The 19,318-nt window shown below is 39.6% G+C and overlaps 1 long non-coding RNA gene across 1 annotated transcript; it reads right to left on the reverse strand.

The window, feature by feature from the left end:
* Positions 1–260: 260 nt before the first annotated feature.
* LOC129532390 (uncharacterized) lies at positions 261–1,348 on the reverse strand. Its single transcript, XR_008678109.1, has 2 exons — positions 1,289–1,348; positions 261–653 (listed from the first exon to the last, which is right to left on the reverse strand). It is a non-coding gene; the product is annotated as an uncharacterized lncRNA (long non-coding RNA).
* Between the last annotated feature and the right edge of the window lie 17,970 nt (positions 1,349–19,318).

Genomic DNA, 19,318 nt, shown 5'->3' on the forward strand with positions numbered 1-19,318 from the left:
TGGATAGGGAACACTCCCTGACAAAGAGCTACATAATTAGAAATGGATCAAGTTACAGGGAGGATAAGGGGAAGGCTTCACATTCATAATAGAGCTCAAGACATTACAAATTCATGCTGACAGGGCTGTGGCATTGCCAGACAGAGGCTATAAGTGGAACTACAAGTACTTTACGTGCGCATTACAAGGACATTTTCAGCATCTGGTGGGAAAGTCAATGCAATTATGACTTTGGAGCGTTGGGTGATAGGGCACAAAGGTTCAATTTCAAAGCATTATTTACTACAGTGTTGTTTCTAGGCAGTTACATGGATCACCTATGCTCACTAAATTCATTATAATGGTGAACAAAACACCTAGGGACAGAATAGCAAGCCCAACTTACAGTCCCCCACAAAAGCTAAAATTCATGTCGTTGACTAGAGTGACTGCAACTGATCAGGAGCTGAAAGAGGACAGGAAAATTTAGGAAGGAGGGCCCTTTCCCTCAGAGCTTGAAGGCTTCTCTGTATCCTACGCCAACAAGTCTGGGGAAAAAAGGCTAACACTTTCAATATTTAAGCTTTTTGGGCACTTCCCGTGGGAAGCTGTCCCTACCAAAGTGGCCATAAGCTGCAGTCCTCTGATAAATTGGCTTCTTCAGATCCAGATCCCTGGAATAGACAAGTCTGTAACTTAATATGTAGCATTAAATTAAAATAAAGCAAAACAATCAGCAAGACTCATTTTCAAGAGCTCTGGCAAATGAGTTCTCTGGGATATGCTAGGAAAAAAATTTGTGACAAAAGTGTTACTTCCCTGGTGTCCAAACTCCTTGCACAGTCCTTATTAGTAACTATAGTTATTTTTCCATCCCTGGCTCAACAAATACGAAAACTTGTCATTATTTTGAGAAATATCAATTGTCAAAAAGCTCATCTGAGATCACTGAATACTTACCAAGATCCCGCCGCCCACACCCTACCATGGTTTTTACATTGTAACAAACCTTGAGCATCCCACTTTATCTCTATTTTCTTAACACTCTTAGGTAAGAAGAGCACAAAGCTCAAATATCAAATCTGGAAGATTCTCTAAAGTCGTTAGCCTAAGCCGTGGAGCATCGTAATTTTAAATTTCTCAAATAACTAAGTCTTCACCAAGGCAGTAGTTCAAAACTGTTCTAGGAATTAAAATATATTCCCATTTGAGGAGTCTTCCTTCACACCTTCACCACCTCAGCCTTAAGTATATATACACACACCCATACCCTCAATACTTGACTATCAATAGGCTTTACCATCTTTACCTGACAATGACCCCAGGGCGGAGATAGAAATTCTTCTTCACAATCTCTAATAGCTCTCTCAGAGAGATTTTGATCACTTTTTGCTTTGGCAAGATATCACACTGGTCCATTACATTGATGACATTATGCTGATTGGATCCAGTGAGCAAGAAGTAGCAAACACACTGGACTTATTGGTGAGACATTTGCATGCCAGACGTTGGGAAATAAATCTGACTAAAATTCAGCGACCTTCTACCTCAGTAAAATTTCTAGGGGTCCACTGGTGTGGGGTCTGTTGAGATATTCCTTCTAAGATAAAGGATACATTGCTTCATTTGATCCCTCCTACAACCAAGAAAGAGACACAATACCTAGTGAGCCTATTTAGATTTTGGAGACAACACATTCCTCATTTGGTTGTGTTATTCCAGCCCATTTATCAAGTGACCCAAAATGCTGCCAATTTTGAGAGGGATTCCAGAACAGGAGAAGACTCTGCAATAGGTCCAGGCTGCTGTGCAAGATGCTCTGCCACTTGGGGCATATGACCCAGGAGATCCAATGGTGCTTGAGGTGTCAGTGGCAGATATGGATGCTGTTTGGAGCCTTTGGCAGGCTCCCATAGGTGAATCACAACAGAGGCCTCTAGGATTCTGAGCAAGCCCCTTCCATCTTCTGCAGATAACTACTCTCCTTTTGAGAGACAGCTCTTGGCCTTTTACTGGGCTTTGGTGGAAACTGAACATTTGACTATGGGCCATCAAGTCACCACGCAACCTGAATTGCCTTTCATGAACTGGGTGCTCTCTAACCCACCTAGACATAAAGTTGGTCATGCACAGCAGCATTCCATCATCAAATGGAAGTGGTATATATGTGATCAGGCTCGAGCAGGTCCTGAAGGCACAAGTAAGTTACATGAGGAAGTGACTCAAAAGCCCATGGTCTCCACTCCTTCCCCCCTGCCTTATCTCCCCTAGCCTGCACCGACGGCCTCATAGGGAGTTCCCTATGATCAGTTGACAGAGGGAGAGAAGACTAGGGCCTGGTTCACAGATGGTTCTGCACGATATGCAGGTACCACCCAAAAGTGAAGAGCTGCAGCCCTATAGCCCCTTTCTAGGACATCCCTGAAGGACAGCAGTGAAGGGAAATCTTCCCAGTGGGCAGAATTTTGAGCAATGCACCTGATTGTGCACTTCGCATGGAAGAAGAAATGGCCAGAGGTGTGATTATATACTGATTCATGGGCTGTAGCCAATGGTTTGGCTGGATGGTCAGGGAATTGGAAGAAGCATGATTGGAAAATTGGTGACAAAGAAATTTGGGGAAGAAGTATGTGAATGGACCTCTGTCGGTGGTCAAAAACTGAAGATATTTGTATCCCATGTGAGTGCTTACCAATGGGTGACCTCACTGGAGGAGGAGTTTAATAATCAAATGGATAGGATGGCCTGTTCTGTGGACACCACTCAGCCTCTTTCCCCAGCTGCCCCTGTCATTGCCCAATGGGCCCATGAACAAAGTGGCCATAGTGGCAGGGATGGAGGTTACACATGGGCTCAGCAACATGGACTTCCACTCACCAAGGCTGACCTGGCTACAGCCACTGCTGAGAACCCAATTTGCCAGCAGCAGAGACCAACACTGAGCCCTCAATATGGCACCATTCCTCGGGGTGATCAGCCAGCTACCTGGTGGCTGGTTGATTATATTGGACCTCTTCCATCATGGAAAGGGCAGAGGTTTGTCCTCACCGGAATAGACACTTACTCTGGATATGGATTTGCCTATCCTCCACGCAGTGCTTCAGCCAGGACTACCAACTGTGGGCTCATGGAATGCCTTATCCACTGTTGTGGTATTCCACACAGCATTGCCTCTGACCAAGACACTCACTGCATGCGGCAGTAGACTCATGCTCATAGAATTCACTGGTCTCACCATGTTCCCCATCATCCTGAAGCAGCAGGATTGATAGCTGGAATGGGCTTTTGAAGTCGTAATTACAATGCCAACTAGGAGACAATACTTTGCAGGTCTGGGGCAAAGTCCTCCAGAAGGCTGTGTATGCTCTGAATCAGTGTCTAATATGTGATACTGTTTCTCCCATAACCAGGATTTATGGGTCCAGGAATGAAGGGGTGGAAGTGGAAGTGGCACCACTCACCATTACCCCCAGTGATTCACTAGCAAAATTTTTTTTTCCTGTTCCCGCGACATTACGTTCTGCTGGCCTAGAGGTGTTAGTTCCAGAGGGAGGAATGCTGCCACCTGGAGACACAACAATTCAATTAAACTGGAAGTTAATATTGCCACTTTGGGCTTCTCTTACCTTTAAGTCAACAGGCTAAGAAGGGAGTTACAGTGTTGGCTGGAGTGATTGGCCCAGACTATCAAGATGAAATCAGTCTACTACTCCACAGTGGAGGTAAGGAATAGTACATATGGAATACAGGAGATGAACTAGGGCATCTTAGTATTATCATGCCCTGTGATTAAAATCAATGGGAAACTACAACAGCCCAATCCAAGCAGGACTACAAATGACCCAGACCCTTCAGGAATGAAGGTTTGTGTCACTCCACCAGGAAAAAACCTCAACCTGCTGAGGTGCTTGCTGAAAGCAAAGGGAATACAGAATGGGTAGTAGAAGAAGGTAGTCATCAATACCAGCTATGACCACGTGACCAGCTGCAGAAATGAGGACTGTAATTGTCATGAGTATTTTCTCCTTCTTTTGTTAAACACATGTTGTGCATGTATACACTTGTACTAAGAAAATATCTTAATTTTATTTCCTTTCTCCTTTATCATGTGACATAAGATTTATTGACTTCATATCAGCATTTAAGTATCGTTAACTTTATGTAATAGTATTTGAGTTGAGGATTGGTGGGTTTCTGGTTGTACGAAGGATAGTTGTCTTATGTTAGGCATAATTATGACCTTATCATTGTCTTTATCTGAAGACTGTGTATTATCACAGGATATGTATATGGGTTCAAGTTGACAAGGGGTGGACTTGTGATGGTTAATACTGAGTGTCAACTTGATTGGATTGAAGGATACAAAGTATTGATCCTGGGTGTGTCTGTGATGGTGTTGCCAAAAGAGATTAACATTTGAGTCAGTGGACTGGGGAAGGCAGATCCACACTTCATCTGGTAGGCACAATCTAATCAGCTGCCAGTGAATATAAAGTGGGCAGAAAAATGTGAAAAAGAGAGACAGGTCTAGGCTCCCAGCCGACATCTTTCTCCCATGCTATATGCTTCCTGCCCACAAGTCTGATATATATATATATTCTATTACTTCTGTCCCTCTAAGAGAACCCTAATACACAAGGAAATAGATACCATAAAGAAAAAAAACAATGAAAACTTCAGGAAAAATTGGACACACTTATAGAAATCCAAAATGATCTGGAAAGTCTCAGCAATAGAATTGAACAAGGAGAAGAAAGGAATTCAGAGCTTGAAGACAAGGTCTCCAAATTAACCCAATCCAACAAAGACAAAGAAAATAGAATAAGAAAATATGAACAAAGCATCCAAGAAGTCTGAGATTATGTTAAAAGACCAAACCTAAGAATAATCGGTGTTCCTGAGGAAGAAGAATAATCTAAAACTTTGGAAAACATATTTGGGGGAATGATAGAGGAAAACTTCCCCAGCCTTGCTAGAGACCTAGACATCCAAATATAAGAAGCACAAAGAACACCTGGGAAAGTCATCACAAAAAGATCATTGCCTAGGCACATTGTCATCAGGTTATCTAAAGTTAAGATAAAGGAAAGAATCTTAAGAGCTGTGAGACAAAAGCTCCAGGTAACCTATAAAGGAAAACCTATCAGATTGACAGCAGATTTCTCAGCAGAAACCTTACAAGCTAAAAGAGATTGGGGCCCTATCTCCTCAAACAAAACAATTTTAACAGCCAAGAATTTTGTATTCAGCGAAACTAAGCATCATATATGAAGGAAAGATACAGTATTTTTCAGACAAACAAATGCTGAGAGAATTCGCCACTAACAAGCCACCACTACAAGAACTGCTAAAAGGAGCTCTAAGTCTTGAAACAAATCCTGGGAACACATCAAAACAGAACCTTTTAAAAGCATAAATCACATAGGACCTATAAAACAAAAATACAGTTTAAAAGCAAAAACAACAACAAAAAAAAGAAATCAAGGTACACAGGCAACAAACAGCACAATAAATGTGATGATACCTCACATCTCAATACTAACGTTGAATGTAAATGGCCTAAATGCTCCACTTAAAAGAACTGCAGAATGGATGAGAACTCACCAGCCATCTACTGCCTTCAGGAGACTTACGACACATAAGGACTCATATAAACTTAAACTAAAGGGTGGAAAAATGCATTTCATGCAAATGGACACCAAAAGTGAGAAGGGGTAGCTATTCTTATATCAGACAAAGCAAACTTTAAAGCAAAAGCAGTCAAAAGAGAAAAAGAGGGACATTATATATAATGGTAAAGGCCTTGTCCAACAGGAAAATATCACAATCCTAAACACATATGCACCTAACGCTGGAGCTCCCATATTTATAAAACAATTACTGCTAGACCTAAGAAATGAGATAGACAGCAACACAATAATAGTGGAGGACTTCAGTACTCCACTGACAGCACTAGAAAGGTTGTCAAGACAGAAAGTCATAAAGAAACAATGTATTTAAACTATACTTTGGAACAAATCGACTTAACCCATATATACAAAACATTTCATTGAACAACTGCAGAATACACATTCTATTCAACAGCGCATAAAACTTTCTCCAAGATAGACCATATGATAGGCCACAAAACGCACCTCAATAAATTTAAGAAAATTGAAATTGTATCAAGCACTCTCTCAGAGCACAATGGAATAAAACTGGAAATCAACTCCAAAAGGAACCTTCAAAACTATGCAAATACATGGAAATTAAATAACCTGCTCCTGAATGATCATTAGGTCAAAAACGAAATCAAGATGGAAATTAAAAATTTCTTTGAACTGAATGACAATAATGACACAACCTATCAAAACCTCTGGGATACAGCAAAGGTGGTGATAAGAGGAAAGTTCATAGCCCTAAATGCCTACAACAAAAAGACTGAAAGAGCACAAACTGACAATCTAAGGTCACACCTCAAGGAACTAGAGAAATAAGAACAAACCAAACCCAAACCCAGCAGAAAAGGGGAAATAACAAAGATCAGAGCAGAACTAAATGAAATTCAAACAAACAAACAAAAATACAGAAGATAAATGAAACAAAAAGCTGGTTCTTCGAAAAGATAGATAAAATTGATAGACCATTAGCAAGATTAACCAAGAAAAGAAGAGAGAAAATCCAAATAACCTCATTAAGAAATGAAACGGGAGATATTACAACTGACACCACTGAAATACAGAAGATTATTCAAGGCTACTATGAACACCTTTATACACATAAACTAGAAAACCTAGAAAAGATAGATAAATTCCTGGAAAATTACAACCCTCCTGGCTTAAGCCAGGAAGAATTAGATATCCTGAACAGACCAATAACAAGCAGCAAGATTGAAATGGTAATTTAAAAATTACCAAAAAAAAATTTCCAGGACCGGGCAGATTCACAGCAGAATTCTATCAGACATTCAAAGAAGAATTGGTACCAATCATTTTGACACTATTCCACAAGATAGAGAAAGAGGGAGCCCTCAGTAATTCATCCCATAAGCCAGCATCACCCTAATACCAAAACCAGAAAAGGACATAATCAAAAAAGAGAACTACAGACCGATATCCCTGATGAACATAGATGCTAAAATCCTTAACAAGATACTAGCTAACTGAATCCAACAGCATATCAAAAAGATAATCCACCATGACCAAGTGGGTTTCATACCAGGGATGCAGGGATAGTTTAACATATGCAAGTCAATAAATGTGATATATCACATAAACAGTATTAAAAACAAAAATTACACGATCATCTCAATAGATGCAGATAAAGCATTGGACAAAATCCAGCTTCTCTTTATAATTAAAACTCTCAGCCAAACTGGCACACAATGGACATGAGCTCAATGTAATAAAAGCCTTCTGTGACAAACCCACAGCCCACATAATACTGAATGAGAAAAAGTTCAAAGCATCCCTTTTGAGAACTGGAACAAGGCAAGGATGCCCACTCTCACCACTCCTCTTCAACATAGTACTGGAAGTCCTAGCCAGAGCAATCAGACAAGAGAAAGAAATAAAGGGCATCCAAACTGGTAAAAAGGAAGTCAAACATTGTTACTCTTTGCTGACAATATGATCGTTTGCCTTGAAAATCCTAAACACTTCTCCAGAAAGCTCCTAGAACTCATAAAAGAATTCAGCAAAGTTTCCGGATACAAGATTAACATACACAAATCAGTAGCTCTTCTATACACCAACAGTGACCAACAGAGAATCAAATCAAGAACTCAACCCCTTTTACAATAGCTGCCAAAACAAACAAACAAAAACAAACAACAACAATAACAAAAACACTTAAAAATATACCTAAGGAAGGAGGCGAAGGACCACTGCAAGGAAAACTACAAAACACTGCTCAAAGAAATCATAGATGACACAAACAAATGGAAACACAACCCATGCTCAAGGATGGATAGAACCAATATTGTGAAAATGACCATACTGCCAAAAGTGATCTGCAAATTCAACACAATCCCCACCAAAACACCACCATTATTTTTCACAGAATTACAGAAAACAATTATAAAATTCATATAGAAGCAAAAAAGAGCCCTGATAGCCAAAGCAAGCCTAAGCTATAGGAACAAATCTAGAGGCATCACTATACTTGATTTCAAACTATACTATAAGGCCATAGTCACCAAAACAGGATGGTACTAAAAATTGGCACATAGACCAATGGAACAAAACAGAGAACCCATAAATAAGCCCAAATACTTACAGCCAACTGATCTTCAACAAAGCAAACAAAACATAAAGTGGGAAAAGGACACCCTTTTCAACAAATGTTGCTGGAATAATTGGCTAGCCACATGTAGGAGAATGAAACTGGATCTTCATCTCTCACCTTATACAAAAATTGAACCAAGATGGATTATGGACTTAAACCTGAGACCTGAAACTATAAAACTTTTAGAAGATAATATTGGAAAAATCCTTCCAGACATTGGCTTAGGCAAGGATTTCATGACCAAGAACCCAAAAGCAAATGCAATAGAAAACAAAGATAAATAGATGGGATTTAAACTAAAGAGCTTTTGCATGGCAAAAGGGACAATCAGTAGAGTATACAGACAACCCACAGAGTGGGAGAAAATCTTCACGATCTGTACATCTGACAAAGGACTAATATACAGAATCTACAATGAATTCAAACAAATGAATAAGAAAAAAACGAATCTCATCAAAAAGCAGGCTAAGGACATGAATAGACAATTCCCAAAAGAAGATATATAAGTGGCCAATAAACATATGAAAAAATGCTGAACATCACTAATGATCAGGGAAATGCAAATCAAAACAACAATGCGATACAACCTTACTCCTGCACGAATGGCCATAATCAAAAAACAGTAGATGTTGGCATGGACGTGGTGACCAGAGAACACTTCTACACTGCTGGTGGGAATGTAAACTAGTACGGCTGCTATGGAAAACAGTGTGAAGATTCCTTAAGGAAATAAAAGTGGAACTAGCATTTGATCCAGCAATCCCACTACTGGGTATCTACCCAGATGAAAAAAAGTCATTATACAAAAAAGATACTTGCACACGCATGTTTATAGCAGCACAATTTGCAATTTCAAAATCGTGGAACCAACCCAAATTCCCATCAATCCGCGAGTGAATGGATAAACTGTGGTGTATATATACATATATGATGGAATACTACTCAGCCATAAAAAGGAATGAATTAATGCATTTGCAGCCACCTGACTGAGATTGGAGACTATTATTCTAAGTCAAGTAACTCAGGAACAGAAAACCAAGCATCGTATGTTCTCATTGGTATGTGAGAGCTAAGCTATGATGAAGCAAAGGCATAAGAATGATAGAATGAATTTTGGGGACTTGCGGGGAAGGGTGGCAGGGGGGCAAGGGATAAAAGACTACAAATAGGGTGCAGTGTATACTGCTTAGGTGATAGGTGCACCAAAATCTCACAAATAACCACTGAAGAATTTACTCATGTAACCAAATACCACCTGTACCCCAACAACTTATGGAAAAATAAAAAGATAAAAAGAAGCTTTTGGGTTGAATTGATGGGGTTTTCTAGATATAGGATCATATCATCTGCAAACAAAGACAATTTGACTTCCTCTCTTCCTATGTGGATGCCCTTTATTTTTCTCTCTTGCCTGATTGCTCTGGCCAGAACTTCCAATACTATGTTGAATAGGAGTGGTGAGAGAGGGCATTCTTGTCTTGTGCCTGTTTTCAAGAGAAATGGTCCCAGCTTTTGCCCATTCAGTATGATGTTGGCTGTGTACCACATTTTTTTTTTAATCCAGTCTTCCATTGATGGGCATTTAGGTTGATTCCATGTCTTTGCTATTGCAATTAGTGCTGCAGTGAATGTACGTGTGCATGTGTCTTTATCATAGAATAATTTATATTCCTTTGGGTATATTACCCAGTAATGTGACTGCTAGGTCGAATGGTAGTTCTGTTTTTAGCTGTTTGAGGAATTGTCACACTGCTTTCCACAATAGTTAAACTAATTTACACTCCTAACAACAGTGTATAAGCATTCCCTTTTCTCTGCAACCTTGCCAGCATGTTATTTTTGACTTTTTAATAATAGCCATTCTGACTAGTATGAGATGGTATCCCATTTTGTTTTTGATTTGCATTTCTCTAATAATCAGTAATATTGAGCTTTTTTCATATGCTTCTTTTGAAAAGTGTCTGTTCATGTCCTTTGTCCACTTTTTAATGGGGTCATTTTTTTACTTGTAAATTTCTTTAAGTTCCTTATAGATGCTGAATGTTAGACCTTTGTCAGATGCATGGTTTGCAAATGTTTTATTTTGTAAGTTGTCTATTTATTCTCTTAATGGTTTTGTTTGCTGTGCAGAAGCTCTTTAATTAGATCCCATTTATCAATTTTTGCTTTTGTTGCAATTGCTTTTGGCATCTTTGTCATGAAGTCTTTGCCAGTTCCTATGTCCCGAACGGTATTGCCTAGGTTGTCTTCAATTTTTTTTTTACAGTTTTGGGTTTTACATTTAAGTCTTTAGTCTATCTTGAGTTAATTTTTGTGTATGGTATAAAGAAGGGGTCCACTTTCAGACTTCCACATGTGACTAGCCAGTTATCTCAGTACCATTTATTGAATAGGGAATCCTTTTCCTATTGCTCCTTTTTGTCAGTTTTTTTAAAGATCAGATGGTTGTAGATGTGCAACATTGTTTCAGCAGTCTTTATTCTGTTCTGTTGACCTATGTTTCTGTTTTTGTACCAGTACCATGCTATTTTGGTTACTGTAGCTCTGTAGTATAGTTTGAAGTTGGGTACTGTGATGTTTCCTATGTTGGTGTTGGAAGCAATGTACAAAATGTACAAAAATTGCTAGCATTCCTATACACTGACAACAGTCTTCCTTGGATGTTGTTGATATGTAGGAATGCTGGCAATTTTTGTACATTGATTTTGTATCCTGAAATCTTGCTGATGTTGTTTATCAGCTTAAGGAGATTTTGGGCTGAGAATATGGGGTTTTCTAGATATCGATTTATGTCATGTGCAAACAGGAATGGTTTGACTTCCTCTTCTCCTATTTGGATGCCTTTTATCTCTCTTGCCTGATTGCTCTGGCCAGGACCTCCAATACTATGTTGAATAAGAGTGGTGAGATAGGGCACCCTTGTCTTGTGCCAGTTTTCAAGAGAAATGCTTCCAGCTTTTGCCTACTTAGTGTGATGTTGGCTATGGGTTTGTCATAGATGGCTCTTGTTATTTTGAGGTATCTTCCCTCAATTCTTTGTTTGTTAAGAGCCTTTAACATAAAGGGATGTTGAATTTAATGGAAGCCTTTTCTGCATTTATTGAGATGATCATATGGTTTTTGTCTTTAGTTCTGTTTATCTGATGAATCATGTTTATTGATTTGCATATGTTGAACCAACTTTGCATCCCAGTAATAAAGCCTGCTTTCATGGTGGATTAACTTTTTGATGTACTGCTGGATTCAGTTTGTCAGTATTTTGTTAACTTAACATAGACTTTTGCATCTGTGTTAATCAAGGATTTTGGCCTGAAGTTTTCTTTGTTTGTTATGTCTCTGCCATGTTTGGTATCAGGATAATATTGACCTCATAGAATCAGTTGGAGAGGAGTCCCTCCTCCTCAACTTTCTGAAATAGTTTTAAGAGGAATGGTACCAGTTCTTCTTTGTACATCTGATGGAATTCAGCTGTGAATCTGTCTGGTCCAGGGCTTTTTTGGCTGGTAAGCTATTTATTACTGATTCAATTTCAGATCTCGTTATTGGTCTGTTCAGGGATTCAATTTCTTTTTGATTCAGTCCTGAGAGGGGTTATGTGTTCAAGAATGTATCCATTTCTTCTATATTCTCTAGCTTGTGTGCATAGAGTTGTTCATAGTAGCCTCTAATGGTGATTTGTATTTCTGTGGGGTCAGTGGTAATATCCCTTTTGTTGTTTCTGACTGTGTTTACTTGGATCTTCTCTCTTTTCTTCTTTATTAGTCTAGCTAGCAGTCTATCTATCTTATTTTTTTTTCAAAACCCTACTCCTGGCTTCATTGATCTTTTAGATGGTTTTTTTGTATCTCAAAAGCTGTCTTCAGTTCAGTTCTGATTTTGGTTATTTCTTGGCTTCTGTTAGCTTTGTGGTTGGTTTGCTCTTGCTTCTCTAGTTCTTTTTGTTGTGATGTTAGGTTGTTAATTTGAGATCTTTCTAACTTTATGATGTAGGCATTTAGCACTATAAATTTCCCTCTTAACGTTGTTTTAGCTGTGTCCCAGAGATTCTGGGTATGTTGTAGCTTTGTTTTCATTAGTTTTAAAGAACTTATTTATTCCTGTCTTAATTTTAGTATTTACCCAAAAGTCATTCTGGAGCAGGTTGTTTAATTTCCATGTAATCATATGGTTTTCAGCAATTTTCTTAGACTTGAATTCTATTTTTTTGCACTGTGGTCTGAGAGAGTGGTTAGTATGATTTTAATTCCTTTGCATTTTCTAAGGATTGTTTTATGTCCAATTGTGTGGCCAATTTTTGAGTACATACCAGGTGCAGATGAGAAGAATATATAATCTGTTGTTTTGGGGTGGCGTGTTCTGCAGAGGTATATCAGATCCGTTTGGTCCAGTGTTGAGTTCAGGTCCTGAATACCTTTGTTAATTTTCAGCCTCAATGATCTAATACCATCAGTGGGGTTGTAAAGTCTCCTGCTACTATTGTTTGAAAGTTTAAGTCTCTTTGTAGGTCTCTAAGAACTTGTTTTATGAATCTGAGTGCTCCTGTATTGGGTGCATATATATTTAAGATGGTTAAGTCTTCTTGTTGAAGTGAACCCTTTACCATTATGCAATGCCCTTCTTTGTCTTTTTTGATCTTTGTTGGTTTAAAGTCTGTTTTGTCTGGAAGTAGGATTGCAATCCCTGCTTTTTTTGTGTTTTCTATTTGCCTGGTAGATTATTCTCCATCCCTTTATTTTGAGCCTGTGGGTGTCACTGCATGTGAAATAAGTCTCTGAAGACAGCATACCATAGGGTCTTGCTCCTTTATCCAGTTTGCAAGTCTGTGCCTTTTCATTGGGAGAATTTAGCCCATTTACATTCATCGTTAGTATTGATACATATAGATTTGATCCTGTCACCTGTTGTTAGCTGTTTTTATGCCAACTTGTTTGTGTGGTTGCTTTATAATGTCACTGCCCTGTGTATTTAGGTGTGTGTTTTGTAGTGGCTAGTAATGGTCTTTTCTTTCTATATTTAGTGCTTCTTTCAAGAGCTCTTGTAAGGCAGGTCTGGTGGTAATAAATTCTCTCAGCATTTGCTTGTCTAAAAGGATCTTATTTCTCCTTCATTTAGGAAGCTTAGTTTGGCTGGATATGATATTCTTGGTTAGAATTTCTTTTCTTTAAGAATGTTGAATATGGGCCCCCAATATATTCTGGCTTGTAGAGTTTCTGCTGAGAGGTCCACTGTTAGTCTGATGGACTTCCCTTTGTAGGTGACCTGTCCTTTCTCTCCAGCTGCCTTTAACATTTTTTCTTTCATTTTGACCTTGAAAATCTGATGATTATGTGTCTTGGGCATCATCATCTTGTCAAGTATTTTGTGGGGGTTCTCCATATTCCTGGAATTTGAATGTTTGCCTCTCTAGTTGGGTTGGGGAAGTTGTCATGAGTGATATCCTTAAATATGCTTTCCAAGTTGCTTCCATTCTCCCCATCTCTTTCAGAGATGACTATGAGTCATATATTTCGTCTCTTTACATAATCCTATATTTCTCAGAAGTTTTGTTTGTTCCTTTTTTTCTCCTTTCCTTATTATTGTCTGACTATCTTATTTCAAAAAGCCATTTTTCAAGCTTGAGATTCTTTCCTCAGCTGGTCTCTTCTGCTGTTAATATTTGTGATTGCATTATGAAATTCTTGTAGAGTGTTTTTCAGCTCTATCAGGTTGGTTACATTATTTTCTATACTGGCTATCTTGTCTTTCAGCTCCTGTATCATTTTACTGTGATTCTCAGCTTCCTTAAATTGGGTTTCAATATTCTCCTGAATATCAATGATCTTCATTACTATCGACATTCTGAATTTTACTTCTGTCATTTCAGTCATTTCAGCCCAGTTAAGAACCCTTGCTGGAGACCTAGTGCAGTTCAGGTCGGGAGGGGCTATGCTACTGGGATCTAGTGGGTAGAGACCAGAAATACTTCTAAACATCTTGAAATGCACAGAATTATCTGACCCAAAATGTCAGTGCTAAGGTTGAAAATCCTGGGGTAAAAGAAATGGGGGTGTTTAAGCAAGGAAAGAAAAAATTTAAAAAGGTCCTAAATTCTATATGCAAATGTTTTCTCTTTTTTATAGCATTCTTGCTTATTTCACAGTTGTGATGGCCTCTCAAAATTCTCAGATAATAGTGTATATATAACACAAACACATATATGTATGTATATATACATAATTATTTGATACTACGTATATATTATCAAATAATTTTGGTAACAAATACTTATTTGTAACAAATAAAGTAACAAATATATTATCGTTGTATGTTATATTATTGTCATATACTATTGTTTGATTCTATTTCTCTCTCTTTATATATACACACACACACACACACACACACACACATCTTTTCTGTTCCTAAAATTATTTGTTTCCTCAGGGTATTCTCATTTGTCTGTTTCTGTTTATACATGAGGTTCTACATAGTGACCTCAACCCTGACTGCACATTAGACCAGTGAATCCCAAGCTCTGGGAGTAAGGCCTAAGCATCTGTAGTTTTCTAAAGTTCCCAGGTGATTTGGAAACACAGCTAGCGTCTACGTGAAAAAGTATCAGAAGCTTAAATGGTTTTCTTTGGTACAAATGAAGCTCTCTGCCCCACCACACTTTCTTAGGTGAATACAGATTTTGATTTTGGAACCCTTAAGAAGAGTTGCATTGGAAGAAAAAGATGGGATTGGAAAAAAAGCTGCTGCCACAAAGAACTTAGTCTTCAAAAATTAAAGAAACTATTGATGCCCTGGGTGGGTGCAGCAGAAAGACCCACAGAGGCTCATGGGATGGGTGCTAAGCCTCAGGATGGTAGGGAGAAGCATAAGAATAATAGAAATATTGGACAAAGAGCCTGATATAGAGCAGATCCAGCTTTATCAGTTCACTTTCTCTTCTTAAGGGCCACTACCTTCTGCACCTGCTTTCTATAGAACCAAGTTGCTGAGCCCTGCCAACTTAGCTCTGTATTTCCTTTGTTGGGTGGGAAGTGTTGAGTTTCTCCCTAAAAATGTCAATTTATAGTCTCCATCTATATTTGGGAATCAGTGTACACTGCCAGTCATTTTTAAGGCACATAGTCACAATTTTACACAGCATATTCAACAAAAAGCTGGAAGGTCAGTAAAATCACAAACATAGAAAAGGAAATGTAGGTGTCCTATCCTACAGAACTGGCGAGGTAGCCTATAATGTGAATTGGTTATGTCAAAGTCCTCCAAGGTCTCCATTACTTTTTCACATTAACTCAAGTCTCTGAGGTTTCTACATGGCCACACAGCATCTCTAGGTTGCAAAGCTCCTCCCTCTTCTGCTTCATCCCTGTCCTCCCACAGATAAGTGCAGACAAGTAACCACAGTCCTGATTTCTGTTGGTGTTGGATGAGACCAGCTAACTTCAGAGACCCTGCTCAGACAGTATTAAGAAGGCGTATAGCTGGGGTGTGATCACCATGTTTGCAGTGTTTCTTTCGTGTTCATGTTAAGAAAGGCCTCCTCCAGCCTCTCAGCAATGTCAAGGTGCATCGGGGAAAGAAACAGATCAGTGTTCCCTCCTCAGGATTGGTCAGTGTGGAAAAAAGGGCTCATGCATGAGGCAACCACAAAGTCAGGGAGAGGACAGTCTTATTTAGCTACACAGACACTTGGGTGAGAGATTCTAGGAACTCAGAATCGCAATGAACTAACACACATCTGAAATAAGGAGCTTTTCAATGAGGATGAAGGGTAACAGATTACAGTTTAGCCCAGAACACACATACTAATTTTGCTTTTATTACGTTACATAGAGACATGGATCCTTCCCCAAAAACAATCTTCTCCATGGGCTGAAATTCATTCACCGTATATTAATTGAGCAGCTAGGAAGAGTTCTGAGCACTGAGGATGCAACAATGAACAAATCAGAACAATTCCCTGTATTATAGAGCCTCATTGTCCAATACAGTCGCAATGACCAGCATGTAGCTATTTAAATTTAAAGTAATTAAAATCAAACAAGGCCGGGTGCAGTGGCTCACGCCTGTAATCCCAACACTTTGGGAGGCCAAGGTGGGTGTATCACTTGAGGCCAAGAGTTCAAGATTAGCCTGGCCAACATGGTGAAACCCCATGTCTACTAAAAATACAAAACTTATCTGGGCGTGGTGGCAAATGCCTGTAATCCCAGTTACTTGGGAGGCTGAGGCAGGTGAATTGCTTGGACCTGGGAAGCAGAGGTTGCAGTGAGCCAAGATCGTGCCACTGCACTCCAACCTGGGCAACAGAGTGAGACTCTGTCTCAAAAACAACAACAACAACAACAACAAAACAAAACAAAAAAGCAAATCTAAACTTCAGTTTCTTGATTGCACTAGCCATATTTTAAGTCCTCAAAAGTCCTCAATATATGGCTACTTGTTACTGTACTGGCCAGTACAGATGTAGATAATTTCCTTCAGTGCAGAAAGTAATATTGAACAGCACTGTCAAGAGACGGCTTCTGAAACAGTATGGATCTGTGTCTCCACCCAAATTTCATGTCAAATTATAATCCCCAAAGCTGGAGGTGGAGGTGATCGGATCATGGGAGTGGTTTCTCATGGTTTAACACCATTCCCCCTAATGCTGTTCTCATGGTAGAGTTCTCATGAGATCTGGTTGTTTAAAAGTGCATGGCACCTCTCCCTTCGCTCTCTTCCTCCTGCTCTGGCCATGTGATGTGCCTGCTCCTGCTTTGCCTTCCACCATGAGTAAAAGTTTCCTGAGGCCACCCCAGAAGTTGAGCAGAAGCCACTATGCTTCCTGTACAGTCTGCAGCACTGTAAGCCAATTAAAACTCTTTTCTTTATAAATTACCCAGTCTTGGGTATTTCTTTTAGCAATATGAGAATAGACTAATACAGCTTCCAACCTAGAGAAGTATCCATATTTAGTCTCCCACTTTGGTTAAAATTCTGAATTATCCCATTGATACGATTTGGTTCTTTGTCCCCCACCCCCAACAAATTTCATGTTGAGTTGTAATCCCCAGTGTTGGGGAAGGGACCTGGTAGGAAGTGCTTGGATCATGGGGATGGATTTACCCCTTGCTGTTCTCATGGTAGTGAGTGAGTTCTCCTGAGATTTGGTTGTTTACAAGTGTGTGGCACTTCCCCCTTCATTCCGTCTTCCTCCTGCTCTGGCAATGTGAAAACCTGCCTTGCTTTCCCTTCCCCTTCCGCCATGATTGTACATTTCCTGAGGCCTTCCCAACCATGCTTTCTGTACACCCTGCAAAACTGTGAATCAATTAAACCTCTTTTCTTCATGAATTACCCAGTCTCAGGTATGTCTTTATAGCAATGTCAGAATGGACTAATACACCCATTATGTAAAAGGTTTTTTGAGAAGGGCAGTGCCACAAACCATTATCGGTTCTTTTTTTTTTTTTTTTTTTTTTGAGACGGAGTCTCTTTCTGTCGCCCAGGCTGGATTGCAGTGGCCTGATCTTGGCTCACTGCAAGCTCTGCCTCCTGGGTTCATGCCGTTCTCCTGCCTCAGCCTCCCAAGTAGCTGGGACTACAGGCGCCGGCCACCACGCCCGGCTAATTTTGTGTGTTTTTAGTAGAGACGGGGTTTCACCTTGTTAGCCAGGATGGTCTCCATCTCCTGACCTCGTGATCCGCCCGCCTCGGTCTCCCAAAGTGCTGAGATTACAGGCGTGAGCCACTGCGCCCGGCCCCATTATCAGTTCTTAATGGAGTAGTAGAAAAAGCATTGCTGCTGGAGTCAAAGATGAATTCAAATCTCTGTCTTGCACTAAGCCAGCTAAGAAAATTCTGCCAGGAATCAATCATTTTATGAAAACAACAATAGTAATTGTACTTCATAGTAACTAAATGAGATGATAGTATATAATGTGGCTAACTCCAGGGCCTGAACACACAGAGGCACTAAATAAGTAACTGTCATGGAGTAGTCTATTATGAAATGGGTCACAGGACAAATAGGTTTTCATGAATGTAATAACTAGCCAATTAGCTAGGCACTGTTCTAAGTGCTTTACAAATGCAGACTCAGGCCGGGTGCAGTGACTCATGCCTGTAATCCCAGCACTTTGGGAGGCCAAGGTAGTAGGATCACTTGAACCCAGGAGGTTGAAGCTTCAGTGAGCTATGATTGTGCCACTACACTCCAGCCTGAGTGACGGAGCAAGGCCCTGTCTCTTAAACAAAAAAGATGCAGGCTCATTCAGTCCTCACAAAAACCTATGAAGTAGGTGCTATTATTTCTATTTAATAGATGGGGAAATTAGGATAAAGAGAGATTAATTTGCCCAATATTTGGGCTTGTATTAGTTAAAAGTTTTTTTATTATTATTATTCTATAGCTTCATAAACAACTCTGAAATCTCAGTGATTTAACACAGTACAAGTTTTCTTCCTTGCCCAAGTCACAGGCCAATTAGACATTCAGTGAAGGCCATCATGTAGGGATTCGGAGTTAGTCTGAATCACCAAAGGTGGTAATTACCAACTTTTAGGTTCTCAGAATCCTCTTGTGGACCCTCTGCATCCAGGCTGGAGAAAGAAAAAGGAAGAGCTTAAAGCAATCTTTATCAACCTCAGTATTTCTATGGTTAATGTTATTTATTTGTATGGTTAATTTGTATGGCTGGGTTAAGGGATGCCAAATAGCTGGTAAAATATTATTTCTGGGGATGTGTGTGAGAGTATTTCTGGAAGAGACTGGAATTTGAATAAACAGACTGAGTAAGGAAGATCTGCCCTCAGCAATGAGGGTGGCAACATCCAACTCATTGAGGGCCTAAATAATACAATAGAGAAAGGACAAATTCTCTCTCTTCTTCAGCTGGAACATCCATCTTCTCCTGCCCTTAGGCATCAGAGCTCCTGGTTCTCCGGTCTTCCAACTCTGGGACTTTTACCAGTTGCTCCTCAGTTCTCTGGCTTTCTGCCTCTAAGTGTCAGGGCTTCACACCCAGACTGAATTATATCATCAGTTTTTCCGGGTCTCCAGCTGGCAAATGTAGGACTTCTAAGACTCCATCATTGTGTG

The sequence above is a fragment of the Gorilla gorilla genome, chromosome 2, assembly GCF_029281585.2.
Source record: "Gorilla gorilla gorilla isolate KB3781 chromosome 2, NHGRI_mGorGor1-v2.1_pri, whole genome shotgun sequence".
NCBI classification, from domain to species: domain Eukaryota; kingdom Metazoa; phylum Chordata; class Mammalia; order Primates; family Hominidae; genus Gorilla; species Gorilla gorilla.